Source organism: Vespula vulgaris, chromosome 11 (genome assembly GCF_905475345.1).
Source record: "Vespula vulgaris chromosome 11, iyVesVulg1.1, whole genome shotgun sequence".
In the NCBI taxonomy this organism is placed as follows: Eukaryota; Metazoa; Arthropoda; class Insecta; order Hymenoptera; family Vespidae; genus Vespula; species Vespula vulgaris.
This window is the reverse complement of record NC_066596.1, coordinates 6,156,890-6,182,237: the sequence shown is the minus strand read 5'-3', so window position 1 is coordinate 6,182,237 and position 25,348 is coordinate 6,156,890. Positions and strand designations below refer to the sequence as shown.

At 30.6% G+C, this 25,348-nt stretch overlaps 1 protein-coding gene across 2 annotated transcripts in view; it reads left to right on the top strand.

The window, feature by feature from the left end:
- Positions 1-25,348, top strand: part of LOC127067461 (sex-determining region Y protein-like) — a 104,002-nt gene that overhangs the window by 44,095 nt on the left and 34,559 nt on the right. Inside the window, exons 3-4 of one of the 2 annotated variants that reach the window (XR_007782632.1) lie at positions 5,307-5,391; positions 5,662-5,925. The gene's annotated coding sequence lies outside the window, so the exon portion shown is untranslated. Of the gene's footprint in view, positions 1-5,306; positions 5,392-5,661 lie in introns of those variants that run through there. The other variant, XR_007782633.1, reaches the window with a different exon arrangement.

Sequence of the window (25,348 nt, the reverse complement as noted above, 5' to 3'; positions counted from 1 at the left end):
AGAAGGATCTATCACAAAGATCCAGATAAAAGGTGCCTCTAAATTTAACCCTTTCACCAACCGATGTATATTAGTTCCTATACTAAGACATACGGTTTTCCTGTCTCACTTGTCTCTAACCATTCCCACTCCTTCTCTCTCTCTCTCTCTCTCTCTCTTTAACTCACTTTCCAACCCTTGTATAATACTTAACCCCATTAAATCCCGTTCGATCGATTTCTATTTGAAAATCAAATCCAATTCCAATGAAATTACAGTATCGTAGAAAAATTCATATTAAATTAATTTCGCCGAGTCTTCTTTTCTTTCTTTAATTTGTTTTATTTTTTCTCTATCCATCTCGCCCTTAATCATCCCTTAATTGCCACCTCATCGAATCTTAAATAATCCTCTTCTTTAAATACAAAATATATTCAACGTCTCTGTCATTTACAATAATGTTGCAATTCGTGAAGAAAATGAACGAATGAAGAAGAAAAGAAAAGAAGATAACAGGACAGAGAGACAGAGAGAGAGAGAGAGAGAGAGAGAGAGAGAGAGAGAGAGAGAGAGAGAGAGAGAGAGAGAGAGAGAGAGAGTATATAAAAGAGTATAGAAGAGGAAGAAGAAAACGAAATAAGAGTGAAACGAAAAAGAAAGTATGATGAAGGAAGAAGAAAATAGAGAACCGAGAAAGAGTTGTTCTTTATCGTCGTAAATCAATGTCGAAAGAAATCTTAGGCCAAAAATGCGAGAACTCGAGATAATCCTCGGACTTTTGGTCGACCTTATTTTTTTGTTGTTGTTGTTTCTTTTCTTTTTTATTTTTTTTATTTTTTTTATTTCACTCACTCTCTCTCTCTCTCTCTCTCTCTCTCTCTCTCTCTCTTTCTCTCTCTCTCTGTCTCTGTCTGTCTGTCTGTCTGTCTGTCTGTCTATCTATCTATCTATCTATCTCTCTCTCTCTTTCGTTCTCCATATCGTTCTTTCTTTTTCCGCCTTTTTTATGACGATATTAATATTAAAGGAGAAGAGGGTGGAGGTTGAAGAGAAGGAGGAGGAAGAAAAAGAGATGGAATATGCGTACGGTCACACGTATAAACTCACACGATCGTAAACGTATCAGTAGAGGAAGTTTGTGGCAGTATGTTTCGACGTATACATTTATATACGTGTACATACACACACATATATATATACATATATATACATGTGAAGAGCGTCCACGTACGAGATTCTCCGGAGGGGTCTGTCACGCTTACAAATAGCTGACCTCGCTTCGTCGCTTCTATCAATGGCTCGCCGGTGTTATTTTTTTTTTCTTTTTTTTTTCTTCTTTTCTTTTTTTTCTTTTTTTTCTTTTTTAATGTTTCTCTTGCTTCTACATCCTCTTCCTATTTACCAGATCCCGTTGTAAAATAATCGTCACTTTTACATCTTAGCAGTTTTTTTTTTCTTTTTTTTTTTCACGATACTCTGTGATGAAGTGATATCTAATAATTTCTTGGAAAGTCTCTTTGATTTTTTGAGATCCAATCAGGAAAAATATATAATGCTTCTTTTATGTGCGTGTTTGTAATGAATATAAAAAGAGAAATTGTTGAGCTTACAATATGCTCTCGTAAATGTTTCGAGAAAAAATTTTCATCCTAACACATTCTACTCTGTACGAGTTTATCGTTAGTAGTTCGATCCGCCTCCGTTGACTCCCTTTTTTTTTCTTTTTTCTTTCTTTCTTTCTTTCTTTCTTTCTTTGACACCGCTGCGCTTTATCGCCGTTCGCTCGTGGAACGAACACGTTTGCTCAATAAACTTGAAGTTTTACGTAACGGTCCCGTGCACATTACTGTCCCGTTTCCATCTGGCAACGAGAGATAGGAAACGTACGGCAAAACGTTTCGTGTTTGTTCTTATTTCCTCGCTCAAGATAAACTTTTTTACCGATCGATGTGGATAAGGTAGAACACTGGTTTTAAACCTATCGAAGATAAGTTAGAACGCCTCGTTATCGACCGTAGCGAAGAAAGAAATTGTATGATATATTACCGACATCGGTCGGTAAAATCTATATCGAGTAAACAAGAGAAACAAAGAGAGAGAATATCAGTCGGTAAATTATCGTGCGAGTAAACACAGAATATCGATAAAGAAGAAATCATTAAATTTTCTCTCTCTCTTGATAAAATTGATAATATCGACACTACGTCGAAAACGATATTTACTACCATAACAAAATTCTTATAAATATTTTTATACGATGATCAATGGGAAATGACGTATCGATTCATAACATTTGCATTATAAGATATTTGCATATATAAAATCGTCGGTCTGATAACTATATATATATACACATATACAGTCATTCCATGATTCTCAAATCGTTAACATTTACGATCTTCCGACGGGAGTCGAAAACTCATCGATATGCCGACATTAATTAGATAAAAAAAAGCAGGGTTGGAGGGATGGAGGATGAGGGAATAGGGGAATGAGAGAATAGGGAGGGGTCAGTTCTTGGAAGGATTCGATATGAGATATCTCTCGTGCATGCCTTTGCTCGTAATAAGACTTTCGACATCATACTCGATACAAGGATGAAACACAGTGAACGTCGTTCAAGCTACGGGAGTCCTACGAAATAGGACTTCGATTCTTAACGTTGTTTTTGATCTAAGCAAAAGAAACAGAGAAAGAAAGAAAGAAAGAAAGAAAGACAGACAGACAGACAGACAGACAGACAGACAGACGTTCCTCGTCATCGTCATCGAATCTCAATGCTTTCTGGAAGGAAGTCGAAGACTCCTTAACTCCCTCACCCCACCCTCTCCCTCACCCTCCTTCTCCACCCCCACCCATCCTCTTTTAAAGTCTTCTCTTCATCTTTTTACTCCATGTTCGGAGAATCGCTGTAGGGGTCGTAAGGTCGAGCGGTATCTTTATCATGGCTCCGCATAACTGCCGTTGGTGTTATCAGTGCCGGTCCCCGATAACGCACGTGCAAAATAATATATGTCGACGGACGGACCCTCACACGCATACGCACGCGCAGACGCACACTAACACGGTTGAGTACTTTTACTTACGGTGAATCAAATACACACACACACACACACACACACACACACACACACACACATATATATGTGTGAGAGGAAAGATTATGACAGGGTATAAGAGGGGTGAAAAAAGTTTTAATAAAATTTCATGCACGGAAAAAGTTACGATCGTTCTTTGTATACTTGCTTTAATAATAATCGATGATTAATATTACTCTCTCTCTCTCTCTCTCTCTCTCTCTTTCTCTCTCACTCTCTTTCTTTCTCATTTTGGGTGGTTTACAAAAACAAGAAAAAAAGATAGTAGAGAAAAAAGGAAAGAAAAAAATTCTGTTTAGATAAAAGATTAGGAATTCGATCCTCTTCGTGGTGGACGATGACGATGCTCGATCGAAACGTCATCGTCGTCGTCGTCGTCGTCGTAGTCGTCGTCGTCGTCGTAGTAGTCGTTGAATCTTAGAGAAGGGGATCGACATCGAGAATGTCGAGAAGAAAAAAGTTTGAAACACGAGACGAGTTCTGAAGGAGCGGCCAGAAGCGTTCATCCCACAGGATTTACCCTCTCGAGATTTACTCTCTCTCTTTCTCTCTCTCTCTCTATATATATATATATATTTCACTCTTACTCTCGGTGGCTCTTGGAGACTCGTGATTAGAAAAGTATAGACGTTGCCCTTTGCAAGAGCTTGCCCGCAAGTTTCTTATAAAAAGTGACGAGGATGGTCGCGCGTGAAATTACATGAAAGAGTTACCCGCCGGCATTATTTCTATCAAAGAGAGCAAAGATTAAAACGAAAGAGAAATAGAAAAAAAAAGAAGAGAAAAGAAAACGTTAATAAAGATGTTCGAGAGAGAAAGAGAGAGAGAGAGAGAGAGATAACAATAACGAAAGAAATATTCGAACGAAATATATTAGTATATATAAAAAAAAGATATTTAAAAATTTCTTCAATGATCAAATGGTAATAAAGAAAAAAAGAATTATCAAGATCATTAATATATCATTCATCGATCAAATCATGATCGTATGCAAATAATAATAAAAAGAATTAATGGAACAAATTAATGGGAAAGAAAAGAAAAAATGAAAAAATATATATCTCCTTTAAGACCTACCCTATTTTATTTGATTTTATTCGATTTTAATAATTGTCATCCCCTTCAACGTTAATCTCGAATCTAACTCCTTTTTATTGTTATAACAAACATTCTACTGATTATTAATTATTACTATTCTCCTTTTTATTACTATAACGCGTCAAACTAATTAATAAATATATATTTACACATGTGTGTGTATCTGTGTAAAAAAAGAAAAAAAGAAAAGAAAAGAAAAGAAAAAAAAATTCGAGAAAGAAGAAAAAAATCTCAGATATTAGCGTTTATATTAGTCGCGTGGATATCTCACAGATATACTTTTTCAATTGTTGTTTTGTATAATACATCCTGCTGGCACGATGAAAACCTCCCAAGTAGATCTATCGATCGAGGATCGAGGATCGTTTAAATATCACTGATCATCGTTCCAAGCATTCCTCGTGCCGCTCTCAGAACGTTCTGCTACGCCTCTTCGTATGGTGTCCAGTCTGTCGGGACGATAATACGCGCGCCGTCACCTTGACGAGACTAAAATAAAAAAAAAAAAAAAGAAAAGAAAAGAAAAGAAAAAAAGAGAAGAAGAAGAAGAAGAAGAAGAAGTAGAAAAAGAAAAAAGAAAGACGAGGAAACGTCAAACGTCGGCTTTTTTTCGATGATATTCAACAGAGTTCGCACGTGTTTAATGTGGATAAGGAAGAAGAAAAAAAAAGGATTGGTGGAACGAAGAGAGCAACTTGAAAATTTCGTTTTCTTTTTCTTTTTTTCTTTTTCCTTTTTCTTCTTTTTCTTTTTCTTTTTATTTTTCTTTCACTTTCTCGTTCTGGAATTTTTAATTTTTTTTTTATATCTCTTTCTCTCTCTCTCTTTCTTTCTTTTCGTCTATCTCTCTTGGATTTTTTTGTACATTTTTTTTGCTCCTTTCCAAAAATTTAAAAACACGAGGAGAGACTATAGACATGATAGATCCTCGAAATTACGTACTTCGATGAGCAGCGATTATGGATGGAAAAAGAAAAATGTAATAAAAAGAGGGAACATAAAAAAAACGTGATCGACTAAGAGCAACGATTCCAAAGCGAAGATTTCAATTTTTATTTGCTCTTTTTCCTTTTTCGTTTGGTTCTAGAATTCTTTTTTCGTAATTCTTTTTTTATGTTTCTTAAAATTTAGAAACACGAAAGAAGGAGGACTAATGATGATCGATTCTCGAAATTCAGGATAATTAACAACGTTCGTGAGATTTTAATCGTTGACTGTAAGTTAAAAAAAAAAAAAAAGAAACTAAAGGAGGGAAAAAAGAGGGAGAAAGAAAAAATCTGTTGAACGAAAATTTGGAGAACTCGAACGTGTCATTTCTTTCTTCTTCTTCTTCTTGTTTTCTGGTTATCGTATCTTGTTCCTTTCTTTCGTAGAATATTTTTCGCACGTATTTCTTGAAATTTTATAAAGAAAATTGAAAGAACACCGACCGATTCTCGAAATTAGAAATATTCGACGTCTGGCACACGTCTACTTGTTATTTTAGGATCTTCACAGAAATTCGTCGTCCGATACATCTAACACACCGAAATAATAATAATAAGAAGAAGAAGAAGAAGAAGAAAAAGAAGAAGAAGAAAATGAAAAAAAAAGGACAAAAAAAAATTTCGTACCGATTGTAAGATTGCAAGAAAGAAAGAGAAAAAGAGAGATCTATTCTAAAAATAAAAAAACAAACGCGATAACAAAATAAATCAATTAAATAACAATAAAATTGAGACGAAGTCGTGATTGCTTCTGTTCTTTTTTAAATTTATAAAATTGAAAAAAAAGAACTTTTGAGTTACAAGTTTCTGTTTTTTTTTTCTTTTTCTTCTATTTAACAAAAATCGCAACGTTTCTAAAGGAATGATCGATAAACGAGTATTTTTATTTGAAAACAAAAAAGAAAAAAGAAATCATCGCCGAAGGATCTACGAGGATTTATTAATTCGTAAAATAATCAATTCGATGGAAACAACAACGACGACAACGACGAAGAGAAAGATAGATCATCGACAAGTTACAATACAACCTTTCATTCATCAGCAATTGTTAAGACGAAACTGGTTTTCACAATGATTTGACAGATAGATATGATTCTGAGATCATTGTGAAAGCTGATTTTGTTCGAAAGTCGACGAAAAACCGAAGACCGAAGAAAATTATCTGAAGAAATCGATCTACGAAAAGGGACTCCATCTTTCTCATATACGTACACGTACGTAAGTATGAATATTTTGAATGAAACAATTATAGTTTTAATTAAATACAATTAATCGATCGCATACGTTTGTTTCTTTATTTTCTTCTTCTTTTTTTCTTCTCTTTTTTTTCTTTTTACAAAATTATTGACAGAATAAAATTCAGATTTCCAATATGGACGCCATGATAGTTCGACGAAACTTTTACTTTTATAAATAAAACGATCTAATTATTATTGATCTCATCGATCACAGAATTTTGATAAATCAAAATGATTTTGATCGAACTTTTTTGCACGAGCTTACGCGCGTATATTTGTACGTTTATATATTTGTATGCATACGTATATTTTTTTCGTCAGCCATTTTCAGCTCACTGTCGCTATTAAAAAATGGCGGTCCGTTTTATTCGATTCATTTTCGTTTTCACTATGATCCATTAGCAATTAATATCAATCAGGATGAGCGTGAATCCCAAGTAGCTTCCCGTCTAACTTTCGACCCTTCCTCGTCGATCGTTTCCCCGGTGCAATTGTTGACAGATAAATATATTGGTGGTCGCACAAAGGACTCTCTGTTTTCGGCTCCCCACCTCTCTTCGTTCCCACCCTTCTTGTCTTTCGTCGTAGCACGCGCCATCAAAATGTGTATATATATATATATATATATATTTGTATATATGTATTTTTGTATGTATTTGTATATTCAGTTGTATGTGCATTCTGGTAAAAAGATGTACGACCAAGTTTTCGATTTAATATTAATTAATTAATTAATTTCGTTTCTTTATTCGATTTAAAAAATGTGCTTTTCATTCTTGAATTTATCGTATTTGATATAATTATTTTAGATATTTAAATGTTATCATTCAAAATTCTACATACTTAATTTTATATACAAACAGTGCTTGTAATCGTATATTCTTTACGTCTAAATGTGAAATGTAATTTGTAATAAAATTAATATTATTTAATTAATAACATTAATACATAAATTCTTACATGATTAATAATATTTGATAATAAATAATTACACTAATCCATGATAATTCTAATATATCAATGTATAAATTATCGAAATATTTTATTGTAACAAAATTGATATTATACGTAATCACACAAATAATATTTTATTATAAACAATAAAATCATAGTACACACACACACACACACACACACACATATATATATATATAAAATATTTAGAGTAACATAAAACAGCATCCAAGTTTGGTCCACGAGACCATCAGATAAGAATATTTTCTCAAAGAAACTCCAAGAGAAAGAGAAAGAGAATGACTGAGAAAATGAGAGAGAAAGAAAAACAGAGAAAGAGAAAGAGAGAAATACTAACGGGTGCTCGCCAATTAAGCATCTAGAGCGCGAACGAACGATGTACTTTTTTGTTGGAATTTCCGGTAGTGATTTATCAAACGGAAAGATGCTATCTGATGGACGGCTAACGGCAAGAAACGTCTCTTCTCTCAAGAAGAAGAAGAAGAAGAAGAAGAAGAAGAAGAAGAAGAAGAAGAGAGATTTCTCTTCGTTCGTTTCATATATTTCCAACGAGTAATACATATACACACATACAAACATATATACATATATATATATATACACATACTTATAATATAAAGAATCGAACGAGAACGTCATCAAGACGATCTATCTTCGATTAATCGAACGTCACTTTTTTTTTGCTATAATCTTTCTATTAATTTACATCGAAGGAATATGATTAATATATCGATTGGTAGCAATACTTTCGTGGATTTTTTTTGACACCTTGTATACGTACATGCATTTATGCATATGCATAATTTTCATTCAGTTTTATTCAATAAGTATCGTTTCTTATCCTTTCTTTCTTTTTTTTTTTCTGTTTTTTTTCGCGTACATACTTCTTTTTGTTCGTTCGTTCGATTATTTGTTTTGTTTTTCTGTTTTTTTTTTTTTTTTTATTACCGATAATTCGTACGATCGCAAATAATTTTCTTTCGTACGACGCTTGCTGTTGTTTATTTTTTTTTCTTTCTTTTTCTTCCTCTTCTTCTTACAGTATCAGATACTTAATTAATTTCTAATCTTCAATTACAAATAATGTTCTTGCAACGACGTTCGATATTAGTTCCCTTTTTTCTTTTCTATTAAATATTTAATAACAGTAGGTGCTATTAATTTTTTTATTTCGATCAAAAAGAATGTCTTGCAAATGACACGCTTTCGAGTAATTCGTGCGATTGAATGAGATCGATTAATATTAAAAAAAAAAAAAAAAAAAACGAAAGAGAGAGAAAGAGAGAGTAGTAAAGCGTACCTTTTCGGACACCATGTATACAGGCTTCGTTCACTCCTACGATTAATATCCTCAATTCTTTAAAAAAAAAAAAACAAAAAAATAAAAACAAAAAATAAAAAAGAAAGAAAGAAATAAATAAATAAAATAACAAATATCAAAAATCAAAAGCAACAATAATTTCCTATTAATTTTTAGAACACCTTATATATATATAGAAAAATGTGTAGAACTATCAAGTGTCAAACGAACCGAACTTGAGAAAAACGAAAGGGCTGCTGTTGGGTTGCTACTTTTGGCCCTTTTTCTTTCCATTCGATCTTCATCATCGTCCTCTACTTCTTCCTCTTCTTCTTCATCTGCTTCCTCTTCTTATTCTTGAAGGAACACTACTTGACGTGAGAATAAGAGAGAGAAAGAAAGAGAAAGGGAAAAAGAAAGAAAGAGTGTGAGAGAGAGAGAGAGAAAGAGACTAAGATTATATGAGAATGAGAACGAGAGAGAGAAAGAGAAAAAGAGACAGAAAATTTCGAAGATGATAGCCATGTATGTATATCGAGACACCAAACCTTTCGGAACCTTTCTCTTCCCTTTACTGGGATGGACACAGGCACTTGTTGCCCTTCCTCTTCATCCTCCTCTTTCTCTTCATCCTCCTCTTCCTGTTCCTCCACCTCTTCAAAAGTCTCTGACAGCTCAGAAACGAACGAAGTGTACCTCTCGAGTCTCCTTTATTTCTAAATCTGTTCGATCCTATTTTTCTCTCTTTTTCTTTTTGTCTTTTTTGTTCTTTTTTTTTCTTTTTTTTCTTTTGTTTTTCAATTTTTTTTTTTAAGCACATCCATCCTCGTAAAACTTACACAGGTACGTGGCGTCAATTAAATGAGTTTGAAGGGTTTAATCATTTTTAATAATTTAGTCTTGATTAAATTTTATTTTTATTTCGATGTTTTAATGCTTATGGTTTATATAGGTGTAATATGTAATTTATTTAAATGTTAATTATTATTTTATATAATGTATGTATGTATGTATGTATGTATGTTTGATTGAAATAATTTTGATATTAATGCTAATAATTTACTTTTTTATATTATTATTATTATTATTATTGTAACTGTATTTAATAAATACTATTAAAATTTATTTATTACACACACGCATATACTCATACGCACACACAAACATAAATTTTTATATTTTAATTATCATTAATGAATATATATATATATAATATAATATAAATATAACATAAATATAATATATATATATATATATATGTATGTGTGTGTGTGTGTGTGTAAAAATTTTGATAATCCAACGTAAAATAATTTTTTGGTGCAAAACTTTCTTTTTCCTTTTTATTTTATTTTTTTTTCTTTTTCTTTTTTCATTTTTCATATATCCTCCTCGTTCCATCCCCGATATGATTCGATCGAAGTCAGAATTATTGACGATAATAATTTATAGATAATTATTGATATTTATCGAATTTTATACTTATATTATACGATATAAATTGTTGTAAAATTAAGAGGGAAGTTATTTGTGTGTAGAACGAAAGAAGGAAATGGTCCATGACCGGATCAAAAACAGCTGCGAGGCAGGTGGTCCTGGCGGCACGTTTGCAATCGTCAACGTGGAAAAGATCCGTACTTTTATTATTTTTTGTCTTCTCGCCTTGGGTGTGAGTATAGGTAACAATAATATAATGTGTTGGTTAACATTTATACGATCGTTAGAAGAGCTAAATCGTAGTGACAAAAATGATTTTTATTTATTTTCTTTTCTTTGCTTTTTCTATTTTTTTTTTTCTTTCCTCTTTAATCATCATTTATAAAAATCGGAAATGTATAATCCGTGTGTAATCTAATTTTTAATAACTAAAATTGTTATTATTATTATTATTATTATTGTTATTAAATAATGATTTTCGTGTAGAAAAAGAATTTGTGAATTTTTGGTATTTCAATTGTGGTAATTTTTTTTTATAGATATTATAACTCTCTCTCTCTCTCTCTCTCTCTCTCTCTCTCTCTCTCTCTCGTACGAAAATTAACAACAATAACAAAATTATGATAAAACATAAAAAAAGAAATAAAAAGAAAGAAAAGAAAAAGAAAAAAAGAAAATATGTTTGCTCATTACCCTACGCGATTAATTCGAATTGTATCCTCTTCATAAAGGGAATATAAATTTTGTATACGTTGGTTCGGAGAGAGAGAGAGAGAGAGAGAGAGAGAGAGAGAAAATAAAAAAAAATAAGAAAAAAGAATCGTAACGCCATTGGTCAAAAATTCATTGGCAAATTGGAGAAGAAAATGATATACGATCCATATCGTGTTACGTTTAACAAACGATCAACACGCGACGGGCTCGAAAGTGTTGCGTTATACATATATCGAAGTAAGTCGAAACGCGTTTACTATATAGAACGAAAGTGAACATAGAGAGTTAAATTTTATAGTTCTGTTTCTTTTTGTGTGTGTATATGTGAAAGAGAGAGAATGTATGTGTGTCGTTTTCGTAAAACTATTATTTTGACAAGCGAATCAAGAAATTTATCGTCGACGATGATGGAGGTGTAAAAGAGAGAGAAAGAATTAGAGAATTAGAGAAAGAGAAAGAGAAAGGAACAAAATTTTTGTGTGGCACATTTTTTTCTTTACCCGTTTAAACTGACCGTAGATGTTTTGAGCTATTAGACGAAACAAGAAAGGGAACATGGTTTTTTACGAGCGTTCGATTTCGAGAACGTGCCGTAAAAATCGATCTCGATAAAGAAAAGTTTACGATGATGATAACAATAGATTTAATAATAATAATAATATGAAGAAGAAGAGGAAGAAGAATTTTTGTGAATAATTTAGAACGTATAGAGAATTATATTGTTATCATTAGTGATTTTATTGTTTTTAAAACGTATATTAAAATTATTGTTAATAATTGATAGTATTTTGTCTTTATTGTTAATCGTTCACGCGTTTAGAACGTAATGTAAAGAATTTCTTTTGCGATCAATAATTTTCGTCTTTGGAATTGTTACTTCGTTATTAATAAATTTTGTTCGTTTGTTTTTCTTTTTTTTTTTTTTTTCTTAACTTTTAATTTATTCAAACTTTCGAATTTTATTTGAGAATATTTATTTGGAAGGGACGTAAAATTCTTTTTATTAACGTTATTATTATTTTTTAATTAAGTGTTATATGGTATTCTTTTCTTCTCTCTCGTTTTTTTTTTTTTTTTTTTTTATTATTTTTTATTTGTATTTTCTTCTTTTTTTCGTTAAATATCCTTTTAAAAAATATTAAAGAATATTTCTTATCATTATTAATTTTTTCCTCGTTTCCAAGATAATTATCTTTTAGACGGAATGAAATAAACGGTTAAGAAAATTCTTAAAATAAAGATTGAATTAATCATTGGAAGATATCTTATTTAAAATGCAAGAGAGAAGTCTTGAATAATATTAATCGTATTCAATCGATGGAATTTTCACGAACACGACGTAAAAATAAAATATCGATACGTAGAATAAAACTCATATATCATGGATGATCATAGAGGAGGATCGTTAGCGTTAGCTCGTTAAAATGAACAAAGCTTTGGAGATATTGTATGTGTGTGTGTGTTTGTGCATACGTGCGTATGAGTATGCGTATATATGTATATATATATATATATATATATATATATATATATATATATATATACATATATATTTAACCGATTGCTTCAGTTCAATTAAATTGCAAAATTATAAAAACATCGATAAGAGAAAATAAAAAATAAATTAATACGTTATCTACGTCACAGTGTGAGTGTTGTTACGTTCGACGATGAGAAAAGAAAAAATAAATAAATAAATAAATAAACAAACAAATAAACAAGAAAAATAATTTACAAGCGATCGCGAAGTTAATTTTTCCCCCTTTTTTTTCCGTTCTTAAGAATTTTCCGAACGACACGAGCGCATAAAAAAAAAAAATGAAAAAAGAAATAAATTCATTGGTTAATATCCTTTTCTCTAAGGATCGTTAACAAACCACATATGAGAGGGTAGGATGGTTAGATCGTAATCGGTGAGACCGTAACGAGTCGTGTGTGTTTATAAAAAAAATTTTCCACGAAGGGCTAATAAAAGTCGTGGTTGCTGCGGTGTGCTGTGTCCCTCGTAAAATTCATTATCTGAAATAAAAAGAAAGAAAGGGAGAAAAGAAGAGGGTGGAATGAAAAGAGCCAAAAGAAAAAAAGAAGAAGAAGAAGAGAAAAGAGAGAAAGAAAAACAGAGTGAAAAAGAAAAAAGAAATTAATCGCGAAAATAAAATGAAAAAGAAATTTTTTTACTTACTAAGTACTTGCTTGCTTGCTTGCTTGCTTTACCTGAAGGCGTAGATTAAAAAAAAAAAAAGGAGAAATAAAGAACGAAGAAAAAATTGAGTTGAGTGAAATTATAAGTTAAATTTAAGAAGGAAATTAAAGAAGTTACGAATTAAATTGTAATTGTACTTAATTTTCTTCTTTTAATCTATGTTTTTTTTTTAATTAATTTTCATATTTTTTAATTTAATTTTTCTCACTCTCTCTCTCTCTCTCTCTCTTTCTCTCTCTTTTTCTTTCTTTTTCTTTCTTCCTTTACGAGCGCAGGAAACTCGTAAGAATTTTAAGCGACCTCGTAAAAACCGTCCCTCGAACTCATGCTTTTCTCGAAAACTCGTAAATCCTTGGAGAACGTGCGAACACTTGTAAGTTAACACGAACTCAATTACCATATCGTATTATAATCCTATCTTTTGTTGTTCTTTCTTTTTTCATATAAAAATTATAAACAAAGAAACGCTAATATTCCAATCGACTAAATCAAATTAAATCTCGCAACGAAAATACTCGTCGAGTAAAATAATTACTTTTACTATCGAAATTCGATTAAGCCACGGTAAATAATTATCTCACGATTGTTAATCAATAATCATATAAATCTTATCATCGAAGAAAAAAGAAAAGAAAAGAAAAGAAAAACAAAAACAAAAACGAAATATATTTCTCCCTTAATCAATCCTTGTTTCTTTTAATTCTTTGTCCTTCGACGAAAGGATTATTAATAATAATTGATCCAATTGTACCCCATGCTTGAGTATCATCATCATTATCATCATTATCAACAATTATCCTATTAAACGAAATCGAATTATTATCACCAACAACAATACCCTACAAATAAATAATACATCAAACCACACAACTCATAATATCAACACATAGACACGTCTCATAAAAATTAAAAAAAAAAGAAGAAAAAAGAAAAGAAAAGAAACAAAACAATTAAACAAGAAAAGGTAGAGAAAGAAAAGCAAAGGAAAAGAAAGAAAAGGAAAAAAGAGAACAGTGCTCTTCGTAAATTAAAATCAAAATAAAAATGAATTAATATAATAAATAATAACGTATCAATGATCAGATATATCGAGAATACTCATCCAATAGTAGATAACCAATCCGCCATTGCGCTGCACGTGCACCATGGACGACACAAAGTAGTAAACCTTGTTTCTCCCTCTCTCCTTCTTTCCCACCCCTCTCTCTCTCTCTCTCTCTCACACACACACACACATCATCTTCATCTTCATCTTCATTCCGGTGTACGCGGATGTGCGCACCATCGCACACGCGATTCGCTCAAGTTGTCGGAGAGCTTCGAGGTCCAGCCATTTTTCTCTCTCTCTCTTTCTTTCTTTCTCATTCTATCTATCTATCTATCTATCTCTCTTTCTCAAACACGTATACGTACACACAAATAAATAAATACGTAGATACATTCATACGATTAAACATACATACATATCTACGTATACACGTATACGTATAAATACATACATATATGCAATCTTTCTCTCCTTCTCTCTTCCTCATCACGGGTCGAGCTTTTATCAAGTCCGAATCGCCGCTGGACGGCCACATGTGTATCCAGTAAAAAGTCCCGCCTTTAAGAGTTTACTCTCTTCTTCTTCTTCTTCTTCTTCTTCTCTCTCTCTCTCTCTCTTTTTCTTTCTTTTTCTCTGCTCTCGCGAGAGAGGAACTTAAAGGCTGGAACGCGCGACCGCACGCGGGTGGTCACTCGAGAAAATTTATGGCCTACACAACCAACGATGGAATTCATGATCGAACACGGAAGAACTTTCTCTCTCTCTCTCTCTCTCTCTCTCTTTTTCTCTCTCTCTCTCTTTCTCTCTGTTTCTTTCTCTCTTTCACACACATATATATATATACACGAATATACACGGGCGCGCTCATCTGCCATTTTTAATCGTATATCGTAAACTTACGTAAGAAACGTTTGTACTTTCAATCGTATTCGGAACTACTTACTTAAGTGTGTATATATTTATATATAAACTTTTCTTTTTTCTTTTTTTTTTTTTAATTTTTTTCAATTTTTTCTTGATTGTAAAAGTCACTTAAAATTCATTCAAACGATAGATCGAGGAAGAAAAGGGATAGAAAATTTTCCAACGTTTACGTCCGTAGAAGTATTACTGGTCGTGTGCTCTTGCAACATGACCCCGAAACGTGACCTCTCTCTATCTAAAGACAATGCGACCGGAGTGATGATAATTTTTTTTCTTTTTCTTTTTTTCTCTTTTCTGTTTTCCTTCTCTCTCTCTCTCTCTCTCTCTCTCTCTCTCTCTCAGTTATTTTGTTTTCTTTTTTTTTTTTAACTCGTCTCACTCGTCGCGTTTTCTTCTCTTCTCTTATAATTTTTCATCGGTTGGTTCAATAACGGAAACGCAGGGATAATAAAATACTATATCGTTGCGTTAGTTATTAGAGATAGATAAAATTTGATCTGAATTACCGGAACGAATCTTAAGATTTCTGTCTTATCGTTTCTTTTTCCTTTTTTTTTTCTTTTCTTCTTATTTTTTGTATCTTTTCGCTTTCTCTCTCTTTCCCTCAAAAAGTAGTCCAGGTTTTGTATATACGTGTATATATATTTTTCTTTTTTTAAAATCGAAGATATTGGCTTTATCTTTTATTCTCTCTCTTTTTATTTTTTTACTGTTTTATTTATTTATTTATTTCTATCTTTATTTCTTTTCTCGATTTTTCTTTAGATTCGATCGAGAGTAAGTTTAACATACTTTGCGTTTTATTGTTGGATGAACAACAATGCAGAGTTATAAATTATAATAATAGCCGAGGACATTGTAATCAAAGCTGCAATTAGTCACAGTCGGCACTGGCCGACCTGTTATATATAAAAAGAGAAAAAGAAAAAGAGAAAGAGAGAAAGAGAGAGAGAGAGAGAGAGAGAGAGAGAGAGAGAGGGTCCAGCTTATTGTGTTCGAGTATTATCGAAGAAGTTTATCATTTAGACTTCCGATAGAAACTTTACTCAATTTTACTTACATTCTTGATTTCTCCTTGTTCATTGTTATTACAAATCTTGGAATGTTTGTAAACGGTTAAATGTATGTACATGACGTACATATATTCGAAGATCGATTTTTGTCGATGAAATTTATAAAAAATCCTTTCATTATCATTTGATTTCTATCGTTGATTCGTTAACACAAAATTAAAAAAAGATTTAATGAAATTATAATTTTTTATTAGATTTGAGTACATAGGTAAATGTATAATCAATATTCTTTTATTTAAAAATCATATGTACAAATTCATATTAATTTTTTTATATTTTGATTATCATACTGTGGGATTCGATGATCGATTTCGATCGAAATTTTATCAAAATTATTCGATGAATCTAATTGATCTATTTAATGATATCAAATTATAGTCACGAAGTAAATTTTATTTTTATGGAATTTATATTTTTACAGAATGGAAAAATGAGAGTAATATTTTTTAACTTATAAATAATATATATATATATATATATATATATATATATATAATGTTGTTGGAAACTCTATCTACTATATACTTAGAAATATAATAAAAAAGGGTTAAGGTTCAATTCAGCGATCACAAAAGGAACTTCGAACTATTCGAAGGACTTGATTACAAGGGACGAGAACAAGAACCGAGTCAATAGGGCCACGTGTCCGAATCAGTTCTCGTGTTTCGAAAATGCTTCTTGAAAAAGGATTTCAAAGTGTTATATGTGTATATATATTTACTATTCTATGTATCAAACTAAGCGAGAAAATATGAGTAGAAATAAAAAAAAACTTATTTTAGAATTTTATAATATTTTATAATATTATAATATAATTTATTTATTACAATTAAAGATTTTATATATATATATATATAAGATATACTATAATCAATTTTTCAGATTATACATATAATATATAATTTATAATAATTATAAAACCGATGAAAAATTATCGAACACGCGTTATAAAAATTCTCAAAATTTTTTCTATTATAATCTATTAGACAATTTATTTATAAACAATTGTTATCTCATTGTCGATGTTTCCCTTTCCTCTTTTTTTCTTTTTTGCAAATTTCTCGATAAGGATTAACTTCTTTTAGCATTGCTGGTACTTACGAAGAGTACATATGGTACTCTAGTACTTTGATACTCGTGGATATTCGTTCTTTGTCAATCTTTTACCAGTCGAGAGTCACTCGCTCGTCAAAAAGAGAAAGACAGAGAGAGAGATAGAGAGAAAGAGAAAGAAATAATGTGTGTGTGTATGTGTATGAGAGAGAGAGAGAGAGAGAGAGAGAGAGAGAGAGAGAGAGAGAGAGAGAGAGAGAGAGAGAGAGTGCTTGAGATAGTGCAGAAGGCCTAGTCCTTTACATTCTCTTCCCTTTCATCTTTCGACCCTTCTTCGAGACGGTTTAATATCTAACAATTTTTATATATATAAATATATATAACACAACATAGACACATCGATTTTAAAATATTAATTATATATTCGTAAAATTATAAACGTATGAAAGAGTCAGCAATCTTTTTTATTAATACAAATATGACATTCGATTTCTTTTCTATAATGTCTTTAATGATAAAATATAAATCAATTAAAAAGAATTGTTTAATAAAAATATTCTAAAATAAATGATACGTAAAAGTTGTTATATCTTTTAAGTAATTCTGCTGTCGATAAAAATATAAAATTCAATTTTACTTTTAATATCAATATTTTTATATTTCCCATCTCTCTCTCTCTCTCTCTCTCTCTCTTTGTCTAACTAATACAAAAACAAGTCAATCACATTTGTAATATCTCCAAGTTAATCAGAACGAAAACCAAATACGATGAAGTGTAGAAAAAAAAGAACAGAAAAAAAGAAGAAGAGAGAGAGAGAGAGAAAAAGCGAAAGAAAAGCTGATGAACAGATAAACGAAAAATAAATAGATAAAAAAAAAAACATAAAGACAGAAATAGCGAAAGAAAAATAAAAATAAAAACAAAAAAAAAAGAAGAAGAAGAGGAAGAAGAAGAAAGGAAAAGAAAGATAAAAAAAAACAGAAACAAAGAAAGAGAATAAGAAAGGAGACGAAAAAAATCGGAAGAAAAGCGGATAAGAAAGATAAGCGAAAAATAAATAGATAAAAGAGAAAGGACAGAGAGACGAAGAAGGAGAGAGAGAAAAAAAAGAATAGAAAGAAAAGTACGAAGGAAAGAATGAAAGAAAGAGAGAAAGAAAAAGGAATTAACAAAAACAAAACAAAAAAAAGTAAAAATAAAAATGAAAGGGCGTCTCTGAGGCGGCGTCTCGTGGTCGTATCTGCGATCGGCTTGTACGAGACGTTAAAGAAAGACGAAGAAGACGAAGAAGACGAAGAAGAAGAAGAAGAAGAAGAAGAAGAAGATGACGACGACGACGACGACGAAGAAGAAGAAGAAGAAGAAGAAGAAGAAGAAGGATCGACCGACGAGGACGAGGACGACTATGTCGGCGTAAGCAAATTCAACGGATAAAGCGTACAAAACAAAATCGGACGGACTTTCCAAGAAGTAGCCATTACTGAAAGAGAGAGAGAGAGAGAGAGAGAGAGAGAGAGAGAGAGAGAGAGACTCCTATCGCAAATCGTTTCTCTGGCAAATGCCAATTATCTTTGAGCTTGGCGCTGGTAATTAAGACCGAATATGCCGATTTCATTTCAGAATGAGAAACGGACGGCGTGAAGGATAAAAAAGATGGCGAAGGAGAAGGGAAATGGAGGGGATGATGGAGGATGAAGAAATCGTTCTTTAATGAAATTGATTCGATCGTTTCAAGCTTAGTTCGCTTATTTGTTATTCTTTTTCTTTTTTTTTTGTGGGAGGGTTTTTTATTTATTTGTTCGTGTATTTTCTTTTTTTTTTCTTTTTTTGTTATTAGTCGAATTCGATTATTCTACTGTATGTTCTTATTAGCATTCTTCTTCTTCTTCTTCTTCTTTCTTTTTTGTTTTTTGTTTTTTGTTTTTTGTTTTGTTTTTTTTTTTTTTAATCTAATTTATCACGCTGGTCGATGAAAGAAGAAAGAAAAGAAAAAAAAGAAAGATTGCGAAGAAAACAATCGTATAAACTAAACGAAGCGATCGTATTTCTTTAACAAGATTAATTTCACTTCGCGTTTCATTAAATCTCTTTAATTCTCTTTACTTTTTCATTTATTTATCGTCATATTATTCATATGATAAGTTAAAAGGAAAAAGGAAAAGGGAAAAATGTGAAAAGAAATAACAAGAGCACGAAGGAGAAATTGATTCGATCGATTCATTACTTTGCATTTTTTCTGCAATTTATCGTATTGTTCGATAAAAAAAATGAGAAAGGGAGGGAAAGACAAAATAAAAGATTATCTTTAATTTCTTTATTTTTTTCTTCTTTCTCTTTCTTTTTCTTTTTCTTTTTTTTTTTTGCATTCTCTACTGTATTCTTACGAAAATTAGTCGAAAAATTAGGACAAGAAAGATAAAAGAAAAATGGAGTCACCGTATCGATTCTATTATAAACTTTCATAAATAATCAAATAACGTTTCATTGGATAAATTTATATAGAAATTTTGTATACCTATATATATATATATATATATATATATATATATATATATATACACACACATATATGTGTATACATATATGTATATCGATCGAAAAAAAATGGATAAACGGATAAACGGAAAATTATCAAGACGAAGTCGCGTATTACGTTCCTACACTTCATGGGATTTAACCGAGGGTGTTACGAAGGTATCCCTGATAAAAAAAAGCGAAAAAGAGAGAAAGAGAGAGAGAGAGAGAGAGAGAGAGAGAGAGAGAGAGAGAGAGTGTGTGTATCGATATTTATGTACCTAGCTGCGGGCACGCGATTATCTCCTATTTATCGCGTAATTACCATGGTAACGCGACGATAAAAGGACTATTCTTATTTGACTTTGACTATTGGACGAGACATACATATATATGTATGTATGTATGTATGTATGTATGTATATATGTATATACTATACCGAAACGCGTCAACCCTCTTCTTCGTAAGTAACTAAGTGAGTAAATTCTATGGGTATTCGAGTGATCCGAGTTTCACACGTGCCATGACAACCCTTTTAATAAATATTATTTATCTGAATAGATTACACAAAAAAAAAGATTCAAAGGAAAATCGTATCAAGAAAAAAAAAACTATCGATATAAAAAGAATTCGTGCCGATGAATATTAACGAAAATAAAAGAAAAGAAAAAGAGAAGGATAGACATTGTTCGTCGTATAGAAAAAATAAATAAATGATCAAATAATTAAATAAATAAAAATATGGATGAATGTTGACGAAAGAGAAATCTCTGGAATTAGAATTTTAATTGATCGAGAATAAACGATCACGTTGGTCGATGATCGATATTAGCGAAAATAAAAAGAAAAAGAAAAAAGGGAAATAAAGAATGGAAAAAGATCGAGGAGAAGAAGTTATCGAGAAGAAAGATCGATTATGCTCGTCGATGATCGATATTAACGAAGATATGGAAGAAATAATAATGAAAAAAACAAAAAAAAAGAATAAAAATATGGAGTATATTATTTTAACGATCACGAAAGAGACGGGTCAAACGGAGGATCATATACGGCTCGTTTCAAACCGAAGCAATTTTCTTTTTCTCCTTCTTTTTTTTTTTTCTTCTTTTTCTTTTTCTTTCTTTCTTTTTATTCAACTAATTAGCGCGATAATCGTTCGTGTAAAGATATCATAATAAGCCGTTTAAGATAAGCCGTCAGCGGTACGATTCGTACGATTTATGTTCGTTGCTTTTCAGAATCGTAATATTATGTACGTATATGTCGTTGTGTATAAACGGTTTCATGATTCTTAGAGGATCATCTCTTTAAAATTGTTATTTTATATAAATATATGTGTATATATATATATATATTAAATATTATTATATACATTAAATGTATGTAAATTATATTATGTATGTATATAAATTAATATGAATGGAATGATAAAATGTATGTAAATAAATATAACAAATTATTATTATTATTATTATTATTATTATTTATTAATTTCTATTTTTCTGCAACTTTTATTTTTTCTTCAATTTCTTTTTATCAATATAAATTTTTCGTATCGAAATGAATCGATACAGAACCGACGAATCTAATGCGTTGGACGATTTGAAAAAAAGAAAAAAGAAGAAATGGAAATAAAAGCAAATAAAAGAAAAAAAAAGTAAGAAAAAGAAGAAGATAAATAAAAGAGCGGACGATAAAAGTACACAGTATTTTCGGACGAGACAGCTGTAGTTTATAACTCTTTGTTACCTTTAGATTTTTCGGACCCTTATAGAGAGAGAGACCCTGAATGACCGAACTGTCGAAAATTTTATCGACCCTCTCTTCTCTCTCTCTCTTTTTCTATACATATATATATATATATATATATATATATATATATATATGCATATATATATGCATATATATATATATCTTTTTCTCTCAAGCACAAATATTTACATTACATACACGATCTACGTGTCAATGTACTCTCTCCTAGATTCGAGTGTGACCAAATATAAAATGAAATAAAAAAAAAAAAAAAGAGAGAAGGAGAGAGAAAAGAAAGAAAGAAAAAAAAAGTTATACCGATTACATGATTATATACGTAGATGTATGTATATCGCATTTATTTTTTTAATATACTTCTTCTTTACATATTATATTTTAATATATTATAGCATTACTATATATATATATATATATATGAATATGTATATATGTATGTATATATATATATCAAATAAAATCAAACATTATAATAATTACATTCTCAATCGTTGAAATCATCTTCAATCTTCTTTCATTGTCGATGATCTAGGGATCGATATTAAAAAAGAAAAAATGAAAAAGAAAATAAAAAATGAAAAAGAGTGATATGAAAAGGTGTTAGATATATCTTAGAATAAGAAATATTTTTACGTTGAATAGAGGATAGATATAATATGAAAGACGCGCGAGGAAATAAGATAAGATTCGAAGTAAGAAAGGAAGTATGAGGAGATAAACGAAATCAATGTAACGTTTGACGTTCAAGATGAAACGACGACAATAATGGCGGAAGAAGAAACAGGAAGTGGATCGTACGTCTGACAAGCAACTTATAATATTTAATATATACACACACACACACACACACACACATATATATATATATTTTTGTTCTCGATTCTCTATCATCTATCAATCAGTTATTTGCGCGAGCGCCATAGAAATCATCTGAAGTTCTTTGTTCCATGACTGAATGTTAATAGATATGGGTCATTAATTGTAATTGAAAATATATGTATCCATATGTGTGTGTATATATGTGTATATATATATCTCTACTAAATCTCTAATACGTTTACTTCCTGTTATTACATCAATGATCAGACATGTACGTAATAATCGTTAGACTCTATATGAAGGAGAAAAAAAAATGAAAGAAAAAAGAACAGAAATAGTTTGTATAATTTTTTATCAGAAAAAAATATCCTATGAAAATTAATTAATCGGCGATCTCTTTCGACGAACGAGATCTAATTCGTTCTAATCGTTTATACGTGCTTCTACGGATTCTTTTTTTTTTTCTTCTTTCTTTTTTTTTTTTTCTTGATTTACTTAACAATCGCGATTAAACGAATGAGGGGAGAAAAATGATAAAATTGTGAAAGAGTGAAGGATTAGAAAAAAAGCTTTTTTATCGGTCGAAAATGAGAGAAAAAGAAAAAAGAAAAGAAATGTTATGAGAATTAATTCTCGTTTAATTAATGCGATCATAAATATTATTTCTTTGACAATGAACATACTCTCCTTGTAGATCTCGTCGATCTAATTACATATATATATATATATATATATATATATATATACTCGAACATTTTTTTTAATTAACGTAATAATTCTGATTAAGTAAAACGAAAGAAGAAGGGAAAAAAAAAGAAAGAAAAGAATTCGAAAATTTGTTAGAACAGTTATCGGACGAACGTAGAAGGAGGAAAAGAGAAAAAAAAGAAAAGAATTAATTAGAACGATCGTAAAAATTATTTCTTGGACGATAAACGTGGACAATCTCTTCTCATAGATCTCTTCGTCGATCTGATCTAATTACTCTTACGTCTTTGCATGATTTTTATTTAAAAAAGAGAAAAAAGAAAAAGAAAAAAAAAGAGAGAGAAAAAGATGAAGTAAAATTAAAACGAAATAAAATAAAATAAAATAAAATAAAATAAAATAAATAATAAAATGAATGGCTGGAGAACAAAAAAAGAAGTGATAGGAATTACGACGTGATAGAATTGTATGTAATTAAAATAGATAAAAAGAGAGACTCTCTCTCTCTCTCTCTCTCTCTCTCTTTCTCTCTCTCTCTCTCTTTCTTTCTCTTTCTCTTTCTTTCTTACACTTCGAGTACCGATGGATTTCAATGGATGTTATTGTGCATTTGGGCGAACGATTGTTTCTCGGGTCAAGAGATTTCTCTCGATCTCGATCTTGCCTTCGTCGAAATTCGTGGGGGTCAAAAGTGTCATAACACAGGAAGAACTTAAATTCTCTCTCTCTCTCTCTCTCTCTCTCTCTCTCTCTCTCTCTCTCTCTCTCATTCACAATTCTCTTTCTTACATACAGGAACCGGACGTTATTTCTTCCATTTTTTTTTTCACATAACTTTCTTAGAAATCTCGGACATAGGTTTTCGATGATTGACAACGAGATGAGAATGATGGAAAAAGAGAGAAAGAGAGAGAGAGAGACAAAGATAAAAATAAAACGATCAAGAAACGTTGTTGAGAGAAGGACAGAGAGATACATATTTTTACTCGACTCGATAAGGAAAAAATTAAGCTGTCGTTCGTCGACGAAAATGTCGTAAACCATATGTCGACGTCTTCGTTGCAGAGTCCTCGCTGACGTAAGTATAACGTAACATTTTTAACTCACCCCCTCTCTCCCCTCGACCACCCTCAATTCACCCTTCGATTACACTTCTTTCACTTTCTCTGTCTCTGTCTCTCTTTCTCTCTCTGTTTCTTTCTCTTTCTGTCTTTCTTTTTCTCTCTTTTCTCTGTTTTTTTTTTTTTATATCACACATACACACATAGGCACGCATATACGTATGTTTATGTATAGGTCTGTTTCATTCGATCACGTTCTTTTTTTTTTTTTTTTTTTTTTTTTTAAAGAAAAACAAATTCGATATTAATATCACAAGGAAATAAAAAATGTGAGATCCATTTCTTTGACATCACGTGCGAGTAATTACATATAAGTTGAACGAAAAGTAATTAATCGATTTGTCACTTACAATCGTTTTAAAAGTGATTTCTATTCTTTTTTTTTTTTTTTAGTATTCTTTTTCTTTCTTTCTTTCTTCTTTTGTTACTTTTCCTTCAAATCGTTGGCTGAATTATTAGAGTCTCGATATTTTTTGTCAATTTTGTATATATTTATATATCTATATAAAAGTATATAAATATGTATATATACATATATGTCTGTCTCTTTCAATCATTTCATATTTTATCACAAATAGAATCAAATGCGACATTCGATTTCTTAACAACGAAAGAAAACAAAACAGAGAAAAACGAATAAAAAATAAGTAAAATCTTAAGTACTTATGTGATACATTTATTACTTTGTATACATTTTTAATTTGTCTTATTTTATATATTTTTTTATATATCTCATACATTTTTATTATTTTACATTATACATTTTATATATTATTTCATATTGTTTTTTTTTAAATCAAAAAGAAAGAAAAAGAGGAAGAAAAGGAAAAGAATAAATTCGAACCCTTAATTCTAGAAAAGAATAAGAGAGAGAGAGAGAGAGAACGAAAAAAAAAATAAGAGAAAAGAAAAAATGAAAAAATGCAAAATATATCGTCGGATTACGGAATAGTCCGGCCAATTAGCAGTCACGTTCGAACAACGAGCACCATTCATGCGTAAGTTTCCATAAAGATAGTAATTTGGCTTATTACTCGAGATAAATGAAAAGAAGAAGAAGAAGAAGAAGAAGATGGGAAAAAAAAAGAAAAAAAAGAGAAATAGAAAAAGGAAAAAGAAATAAGAAAGAAAAAAATATCTTAATTATTTCTACGAAAATGCGAGAGAGAGAGAGAGAGAGAGAGAGAGAAACGTTACATGTATTAGAGATGAATTTTGTATCAATTAGAAAGACGTTATTATCGTGATTAAATCATGATAATTACGTCAGCCAGATCTAATTAAGAAGAAT